This window comes from Topomyia yanbarensis, chromosome 2, assembly GCF_030247195.1.
Source record: "Topomyia yanbarensis strain Yona2022 chromosome 2, ASM3024719v1, whole genome shotgun sequence".
Lineage (NCBI taxonomy): Eukaryota > Metazoa > Arthropoda > Insecta > Diptera > Culicidae > Topomyia > Topomyia yanbarensis.
Window position 1 is genome coordinate 461,408,453 of NC_080671.1, and position 9,688 is coordinate 461,418,140.

Here is a 9,688-nt window from a genome sequence, read left to right on the forward strand (position 1 = left end):
CTGGTAGTAAACTTCGATGTTGTTGGAGGAACTTTGCCAGAGAGCGAAGCCATGTTGTCGTTTTGAGCGTGAAGGAAGATCCTTTCGTCAAACCCATGAGCAGTATCGGAACGGCTCACGGTCGCTTGGTCGACTGTGGTGAGGGATTCGAGCCATCCCGAATCAACTGCGTCGCGCCTCAGAATACAACAACCATCGTCGGCGAGAGAAATGATTGACATCTGATCACAAGATGCCGAAGCAAAAATCAAATTGCTGGAAGCGCTTGAAGTGTTCGGATCAGATATAAAATAATAATGCAAATCTCTGATAAAAACCAATCAATGCTTTCTGTTGGTCAGATGGTATGAATTTTTGGTTGACCACCATGAATCGCAATAGATTATCTCGCAACTTTTTGAAAACAAATCAAAAGTAAAACTGCTCCAATATAACTCTGTCTCCTCGCCCAGCCAAATCTCCAAATGACTCCCGCTTTTCTGTAGCCGCAAATCCAGTTGAGTCCGTCCGTTCTTTAGAAATAACTACGGAAGCATATTGTCAGATGCCTTAGTGATAAAAAATAGTCGTGAGAAAGTCCATGCTTGCCCACGAAGAGGGGGTAGAGGCATATGAAATGTTCACGTGTACTTTCCATTAAATTTTTGTCTTATATAAGAGAGTGGAACAAATTTGTATCGTAATTGGTGTATGCGTTGGATTACATTTAAATGTGTCAAGCTTTTTAAATAGTCAGAGCGCTTGTAATAGCTAAGTTACTTGTATTCCACTGTTTTTGGATTTGAAATCTTATAAAAATTACGAACCATCTCAAGAATGTGTCAATTTATCTAAATCAGCTTTGTGTTATTATGATGGATCTTTAAAACGTTAATCTAATTGATCATTAAGCCATTTAGAAATGAGACGTCTCCATAGAAATTCCTTAAAGGGTTTCTATGACATTCTGTGGTTAAAGTTTGAACGATTTTCATCAAGTCGGCATCTTACTATTACACATTGCAATTTTTTTTTCCTAGAATTGAAAACCCATTTTTATTTATGTAATCACCCAAACAAAATTCTGGAAAGTCCACGTGGACATCGTGGGCAGGGGGTATAGGTACAGGAATCGTCCACGCTTGTCCACGGATGTGGAGGAGGGGGTCAAAAATGAAGATTTTTTGTCCACCTGGTATATAAACGGCTTCTATCTAAAATATTAAGAGTGTGCGACAATAGGCTCATTACCCCACGTACCTAAATCCTGCCGAAAACATTGTCAATCCAACGCACACACAAGCATAAAAATAAATTATTTAACTCTCAAGCGGCACACACGTCGCACCCTGCAGTATTGAACTCAATTGACATTGACACCGTGCTGGCACTCGAAAAATTCGTACACGTGTGCGTTCAGACGCTATAGTCATGATGTTGCTCGTTTGGGACTACTGATTCAAACAGATACGCGGTACCTCTATTTATAACTTTTCTTGTTTGATTGAGTCACTTAGGTGCTCCCAATTGACGATACTCTCTGAAATAGCTACTCTTTAATCTTGGGTAATGTTTCTGTACTTCTTCAAACGACACCCCAGATGGTTTACATTGATAAAACTTACTGTACAATATCTTGAAGCAATGTATTCGTCTTCTAAAAATATTATTATGTTTCCAAGTTTAATTGAGTAGAACAAAAATCGAGCTGCAGAAATTATGTGTAGAACGAAGTTTATTTGTATGTGAGACGTATCTACAACTTCGCAACCTTTAGAATTCTACATATCTTTTCTACGAACCTCTTTCTTTCTTTTCCTTTCATTCTTACTTTCCATGAGAAATTACAAAAGAGATTAAATGTATATTTTTCAGTGTTTAGTAAAAAAAAGCAAAGGTTTCATACATCCTTTTGAGTATTAAATTTTCTTTGTTAGATTTACAAAAATCCCAGCAACTTCATTTTTGCTTAAACGTACTTCCATGTAGTCCAAATGGAATTAATTTTAATTTTCTCTAATCAATATTCAACTGGCTTGGCAAATGTGGCAGCTATTCCTCAGGTACAAATTTTAAAGACTGCATCTATATTACGAAACATAGTTGATTACAAATTTTGATAGGCTCTATTGAATAACATGCAACTACTTTAATTTCACCAAAAAGACATCTATGTTTATTTATAATCTATAAGGTATGTAATAAAATTTCTTTAGATGATTCAATAAGTGTATGAAGCCTTCCAGTAATAGCTCTCGCCCATTGTGGTACGCTATAAATAAATTGATGTGAATGTCCTCTACCGAAGATAAAAGTGATGTTAATCATATTAATCAAATATTATCCCAACAAAACAAAATCGTCACAAGCTACCAACTCAAGCGGCCTTTCAATAAACTTGGTCCATGAATTATCAGTCTTCCAGCACTTTCTCATTCACCAACTCCCCGCCAAAGCAGAACCGGAGGCGTTAAACGTAAATCACCAACGTGATTCAGGCAGGACCCATGCTTTTGTTGTTCAATGAGCGAGTCATGCTCGGGCAAGTCTTTTGCCGTTGTATTTAGCGCGGGCTGCAATTTTTTCAAACGGCAGCAGCAGCAGTAGCAGGCCACGCGCACCAAAGCCACGCGCGTCCACCGACCGAACCGTCATTGTGTTACCGAGAGGGGCGGTAGACGGTGCGAGGGAAGCAAATTCAAAGAAAGCCCTTTAGATCATAGATTGCTTGGATTGGGCGCCACCATCGTTCCCGCCCGGTGGTGCCTACTGTGTCGGGCAGCCAGCCACCGTGTGTTTCTGTTCATAATTTTTGTCTAATCTGTGTAGTTGTTGTGCCGTGGGTGCACCGATGAATGAACATGATTGGCGCAAGGCGGCAAATGCGCGAGAGGCGACAACATTGGCAGTTGCCGGGCGACGGAACAGCGCAGCGGAAAACTATATTAGTGGGCTAGATCGGCTGGTTCGGATCAGTCGCTGGGAAGATGTGGACACGCGAATAAATCTGCCTGCCGAATCTGTGACTATTTGCGCTGCTCAAGTGGTGTCAGTTTTGATCTGAAGAACATTATCATAGTGTTGAATAAATTATGTGTAAAATTATGACGTGCCTTTTGGTAGTTTTGGTGTTAGTTGGAATGACAGGTGCTGAAACGATTCATTTTACCAATTCGGCGAAGCATTTGTTGACAACGAAAAACTTTACCAAATACGAAGTGGAAGTGCCTGGTTCGAAACCGATCACCATTATAGAGGCTAACCCGGAAAACTCAAGTATACGTCCGGTTCAAGGACAGTACCGGAATGTTGTTGGAGCAGGAGTGGAAGATCACGCGAATGTCGTGAGAGATGATCAGTTCAACGGATTAAGAAGAATGCAATCAAAGAAGACTTTGTATTCGCCTGATCTGCTGAACAAGTTTCTTCAGGAGTACTCGGAAAAACTAAAGAATGCTGATTTAAACACCAAGAAGAAATTGAATGAAATGACTTTGAAAACTAATAAGAATGAAATACAACAGAATAGTGATGAGGGTAAAGAGGATCAGATGCATCTGGAGGAAACGGACGATCACAAAGTGTTGGAAAACAGCAAGTGGTATGGCGATACAAGGAAAGCTCATCCATGGAATCTCAAGGATGGATGGGTGGCAATGGAAGCAGTTCCCTGGTCGGAAAGTAAGGTTTCCAAGTGGCAAAGCACTTTGAATAAAAACAGCGGAATTCGTAATCAAAATTCATACCAAGCGGGACAGTGGAATAGCGAAGAAAGCGAAGAAATGGGATACAAACTAAAGCCTTCATTTTCTGTAACATCGCCTTCCATCAATTTCTATGGAAACGACGAAGATGACTACGTTGATAGTCCGTATTCTTCTAATCGACCGAATGAAAAACCAAAACCAATTTTGGACTCGTTGTACAACCGGAGATACAGGCCATCGGAAAACTACAACCGAAAAACTTCGCAACAGAGTCCAGACTACAGTGGAGATTCGTGGTACGATCATGGTTTCAAAAAACCTATCGACAGTAACAAAGTCCTCCATTCGCAGAGCGGCGACATTATCACCGACGGCCGAAGGCCACAATTTCCCCTGTATAACCAGCAACCAACGAGTACGGATCGAAATCACCCCCTATCCTACCCCAATCAAGGAACTGGCGAATGGGTTTTAATATCAACCACCAAAGGCTATCAGTATCCACGCCGTAAGGGACAACGTGCGATCACCTTTCAACCGTCCAGCTTATCCCATAAATCCGTTAAATTAACCGTGCTTCCCATGAAAAACTCGCTGGACATGACCACATCCCACAACGGTCTGATCGAGGTGTCCTCCTCCTCCCAAACGGTAGAACAAGCGTTCAAACAGCACCAACAAAAGAATAAGATCTCCACGGCGCTTCAAACAACGGGTACTTCAACACCAGCTCCAGTGATCCGTAAGCGACGAGTTCCCACTCAGCTATCACTACTGCGTCGTGACAGCGTCCATCAGGACAGTTCAGCCGTGCTAGCGGCGGTCAGTGCCGGAATGGTACCCGCCACCCTAGCCGTTCTTGCCCCGTTGGTGCTCGGTCGGAGGCGACGGTCTGCTGCTGAAGGGTATGTTTCTGTGCATCAACGGGTAGTGCCACTACCCTCGAGAGTAGAGCTGCAACAGCAGTAGGCTGTGCGATGTCGTCGTTGTCGAGCGGTAGTTAACTACATATGTATGTGTATTCTATAACTTTATGCGCTGTATAGACTAACGTGAGCGTTTGGTAGTGTCAGTGTGTTTTGGTGGAGGGAGGGACAATGGGTGGTGAATCAGGTTTAGCAAAATATTTTGATTAGATAAAAGAGTGCAAACAAACCTATATGATGATTTTTTTCAAACGTTATTCGCAGCGGAAAAATTAGTGTTATGAATGAGAGCTTGAGGTAATAGAGTTGTGATTCGCTGGTTGGAAACTTTTAACTGAAGCGCTTTTAGTTGGATCTGCGCTTGTTGGGTAATTGTTCAACTAAAACGTATTTGAACGTCACAATGTCATGTCAAATTCACTTTGACAATCAAATTGAAAATCGTTAGAGATTTAAGCAGATGCATTTGTAATAGTAACAACCCCTTTGGATAGTTTTTGACATCTCTCAGTCGTTTTAACTTGCAAATCATATCCAGACCATTTCTTAAATTTGATAGTAGGCGTTGAGTAGAGTGCCATGAAACCATGAGTTTTTTTGTTCAGTTTGTCTTTTTGTTACGACATGTGAAATCATAAGTTGAAAATAAACATAATCTCTACCTGGCGAGTAAAAAGCACGATAGATAGTGGGATGGACTTTTCGATAGCGGGCTAAGATTTTAGTCTTGCTTTTTTGGAAGTTTTAATAAATTGGATCTTTTTATGACGATTCTTGTTTTGTTTACGCAAGAGTGCTGTACTTCACAAGAATCATATATGCAACAAAAATCGAGTAGAAATTGTCCAATTTGGTTGGATTTCAGTTGGAGAAAGAACATAAATTTGTTAACTGATGCAAATTATGTTGTATTGCTATATTGTTTATGCATTTTACAAAACTAAAAATGAATAGTTATCGGAAAACGTGAAAACTCCCATACATGAGTCCAGGCAGAGCCGTCATTAAAGAGCACTAGGCAGGCAGAGTGACTCAATCATATACGTAACATTATTAATACGCGTGTTCGTTTGAATCATTCGATGCTCGCATGCCAAACGAGCAACATTATGATTTATTTAGATATATCGTCTAACTGGGCACTAGCTCTTGGTGCCAGGTGCTGACGAGATGAATTCGAAACACAAAAATCCAACTTGACTATTTAGTGCGGACGGTACAATAAATAGTAGATGCTATCGATTTTCAGCAGTGAGGGCATCCGAACAAACGAAAAGCCCATAATACCACCATGGTCATGAGGTTTGACATGGGTGTTTGAAATGGGTTCAAACCATGAAACCATCTACCGGACCATCGCCATGGTTCGGTAGATCCCATATAAAATACCACATGGCGGTGTATTTATGGGCTATTGAGACCATTTTATGGTGTCTTGGTGGTTGGGAATGTTGTCACGGACCAGGTGTAAGGTCTTTTCAAGGGGCTATGTGGTGTTTGAACCCATGAGTATTTGCTCGGATTAACCCGCATACAGTCAAACCGTGTACAATTTGTACCTGTTTCCTTGATGTCTGCAAAGTGCACACTGCACCCTGCTGCGTGGGTTGAAATTTTCCATACACGAACGATAGGTTCGAGTCCTGTGCGAGGTATTTGCTTCTGAGTTGCGTTGGGATTTTTTTTATTTTTATGTTGGGTTGGAATTCTCATTCCAAAATGTTTTCGGCAGTTTTTAGGTACGTAGGGTAATGAGCCTATTGATGCACACGTTTTGTATTTCGAGTTTTTTATCGCTATGGCATCTGACAACATGCTTCTGTAGGCATTTCTTAAGCGCGGGTGGACTGAACTGAACTTGTGCCTACTGAAAGGCATAGGTTGGCTCAAGATTGCGGTGGACGAGAAAAGTTTCTAAGCTAATATATAGCGTTTCTTGGTGGTCAACCCAAAAGATAGCATTATCTGACCAAGAGAAAGCGCTGATTGGTTTTAATGTTTATCACAGGTTTGCAAACATTAGTGTTTTATATCAATGGATTGCCTCAGTTTAATATACAAGAGTTGGAATAAGTTTTTATGAGAGATTATACAGCTTTCTTAAACTTATGAATACAATTTGTTTTACATTATGGGAAAGAATAGCTTTTTATTGAAATTATTGCAGCTAACCTGAAAATAGGAATATAGAATACTAATTTAATTTTTGCAATGGATGCTTATGCTTGGTCAAGATATTCAGAGAGGGGTTTATTTCCAACCTCGGTTTAGAAGCAGTATATCAGGGACAGGGGAGAGATGGCAGACATGATGCAACTTTCATGCAAACGGGAGATCAGTGACTATGGCTATCAAGATGTTAAGAACCGGATTAATGAGTGGAACTCTTCGGACCCGTGGGGAATCTACTTTTCAAAAGTCTGATCATTGGGTCGCTCTCGTTTCAAATTCCTGTTATGCAGGCGTAATGGCGAGGGTGGCGGCGATCACATAGTGGCACGCAGTGTCTAGCACATTCTTCAACAAGTTGAATTTGATTATGTCTATCCCGGAGCGGTATTGTTGCATAATAAGAGAGCAAGTGAGAACTCCACCATCGAAAACGGTGTTTCGTTCACGGTATCGTGGGGAGATGCGGCTCGGTAGTTTATCTGTACCGGAAAGATCTTCTTGGCGAAAGCGAATATCCAGCGATTTGAATATTCCACGTTCTCGTTGGTACTGTTTTGGTTACGCATACGTCGAGCCGTACCCCAAAGATCTCATCGCTGTTTCTTTCGTTAACCCGCCGACGATCCGGCGCCAATAACTGCATTTTTTGGCGTTCATTTAACTCTTCATTCGCGTTTCTAACGACGCGCACTGTTGATAGTTAGCTGTTAACCCGATGTCCCGTAAGACTGACTTCTACGCGTACAGTTCTGAGCATTTTTGTCTCATCACAAGGTGGAAGACCATGCGTGGGTGCTCACGCCGGGTACTGGTTTGGTCTTAGCTTGATTCGCGCCGTCGAGAACTCAACTACTTCAAAAGTGTTTGCACTATAAGAAGAAAACGTATCAGAAAGCGTTTAAGATGATCAGTAACATTGAAAGCTGTGAAAATTAGTCCACGATGTCAGAAAATTTCATTAGTTCATTACTGGACTGAAAATCTGTCTGAAAAAACACTTGGAGTTTTTGGTGTCGCCTAATAGAATTCAACTTTCCAAGGGCAAATTGCTTCGGGTTTAGGAAAGCAAATCCATTGGATTTAAAATGTGTCTGTCGCGCTCTCAGAGTACGCTATCTTGGGACCCTTACGAGGTAGTCTAGGGGAGGCAAGATTTCTCCTCTTCCTGGACTCCCCCAGGTTAACAAAAGATATTCCCTTTTGTGGATCATCAGATTCTTGCTCAACGCGATGTCCATAGTTGGGTAGCAAAGATCCAGTGGAGGTCACCCGAAACGAGTCTGTTGAAGAGCAGTCTTATCTACTTTCGTTTTTGTTGAACGCAATTGCTTGCAGTCCAAAATCTTCATCTATCAGACTTGGCTCGGTGACCACCGCATCGATTTCTACTGCATTTGCAGGTATATATACTTTAAACTGTTGCGTATAACTCTTGCAGCAAGTAATCTGATTCGACTGTTCGAGGTTATTCTCGACTCTAACTCTATCGGCCCGCACCCTTGTTGCCTGGGTCACAGTCGAATAGTGCTTAGTCAAATCTCTCGAGATCTCTGGAATGTTTACTAATTTGCCCTATTTAGATTGGGCCCTAAAATTGATCCTAACCCAAGGCCCATTCAGCTAGGGCGGGTACTACATATATCAGGAAGCGAAGAATTATCTGAGGATGGATTATCATCCACCTTTAAGTCTGTCGGTGGAGCATTTGAAGGGGGCAGTCACCCCGCCATCCACCATTTTATGCGATCACCACGTTGTGAAATCAGAATAGGCCTCACTATAATTGCACTGGGGCAGCAATACAGAAGAACGCCCGAAAGGAGAAGTTGGAAAGAATTTCAATGCAGACTACTTATCTGTTGATCTAAGTCAGATGATTCCATCAGCAACAATGCAATCCTCAACCTTTATTGTGTCACAACAATGGATGGGAATATAGTTCAGAAAAAACACTTGTGTCTCGACTGAGCGTTCGAAAACAAATGGTTCAAAACGGATCCAAAATTCAATCCAAAATAAGAATTTGTGTAGCCCTGATTAATGACATTATATACCATTCAAATTTGACCCCAAGAGATGCATAAGCTTTGGTGTCCAGGCGAGCTCCCGAAGCAGGTTCCAACGGAGACCGGTTAGAAAGTGGATTTTAAACTACGTTAATTCTAGACACAACCTCCTGCAATGGCCTTTTAAATAGATTTTGGGAGCACTGGCCACCCTGAGGTCAGTTCCTAACACCCTCGGGGAACTCAAATTCTAGATAATTACTGAATTATCCGAACTCTTTCAATATAATATGGGTATCAAACTTCATGATTTTTGAAATAAAAATAGTCATTGCAAGCAATTTTTGAAAAAAAAAACTGCTATCCTGGGGTCAGTTTCGGATATCCCCGGGGGAACCGAAAAACTACAAATGTAGTATATTTCCGGAACTGATCCCAGGATGGCAGATTTTCCCGAAATTACATGTAATAAATATTTTTGAGTTTGTCTTTGAAAATCAGGAAGTTTGATATCCATATTGGCATATTGTATAGCTTCCTGTTGCTTGCTAATTGAATGCCGCTAGAACATTTGAAAAGGGCTGACTTATAGTCGTGAAAAAGAAAAAAATACCCTTCACAGATAGCTTATGACACGTAGCGAGATCCAGTTTAATCGAGAACATTCACCTTTTCAACTCCCTGGTTTTAACGCCACTGAATTTTAGTTCAGCTGTGTCCCAAAATGCCGCAATGCCGGAAAGATTTTTAATCGGAAACTGCAACGGTTAACAGCATTAGGCAGCAAAGTTCTACACATTTTTAAATAATGCCTATCTGTTGCTCGATACAATCCATTGCGAATCAACGACAATTCTAAGATTTTAAAAGTGAAATACTTTTCTAAAAGTTCTAATGA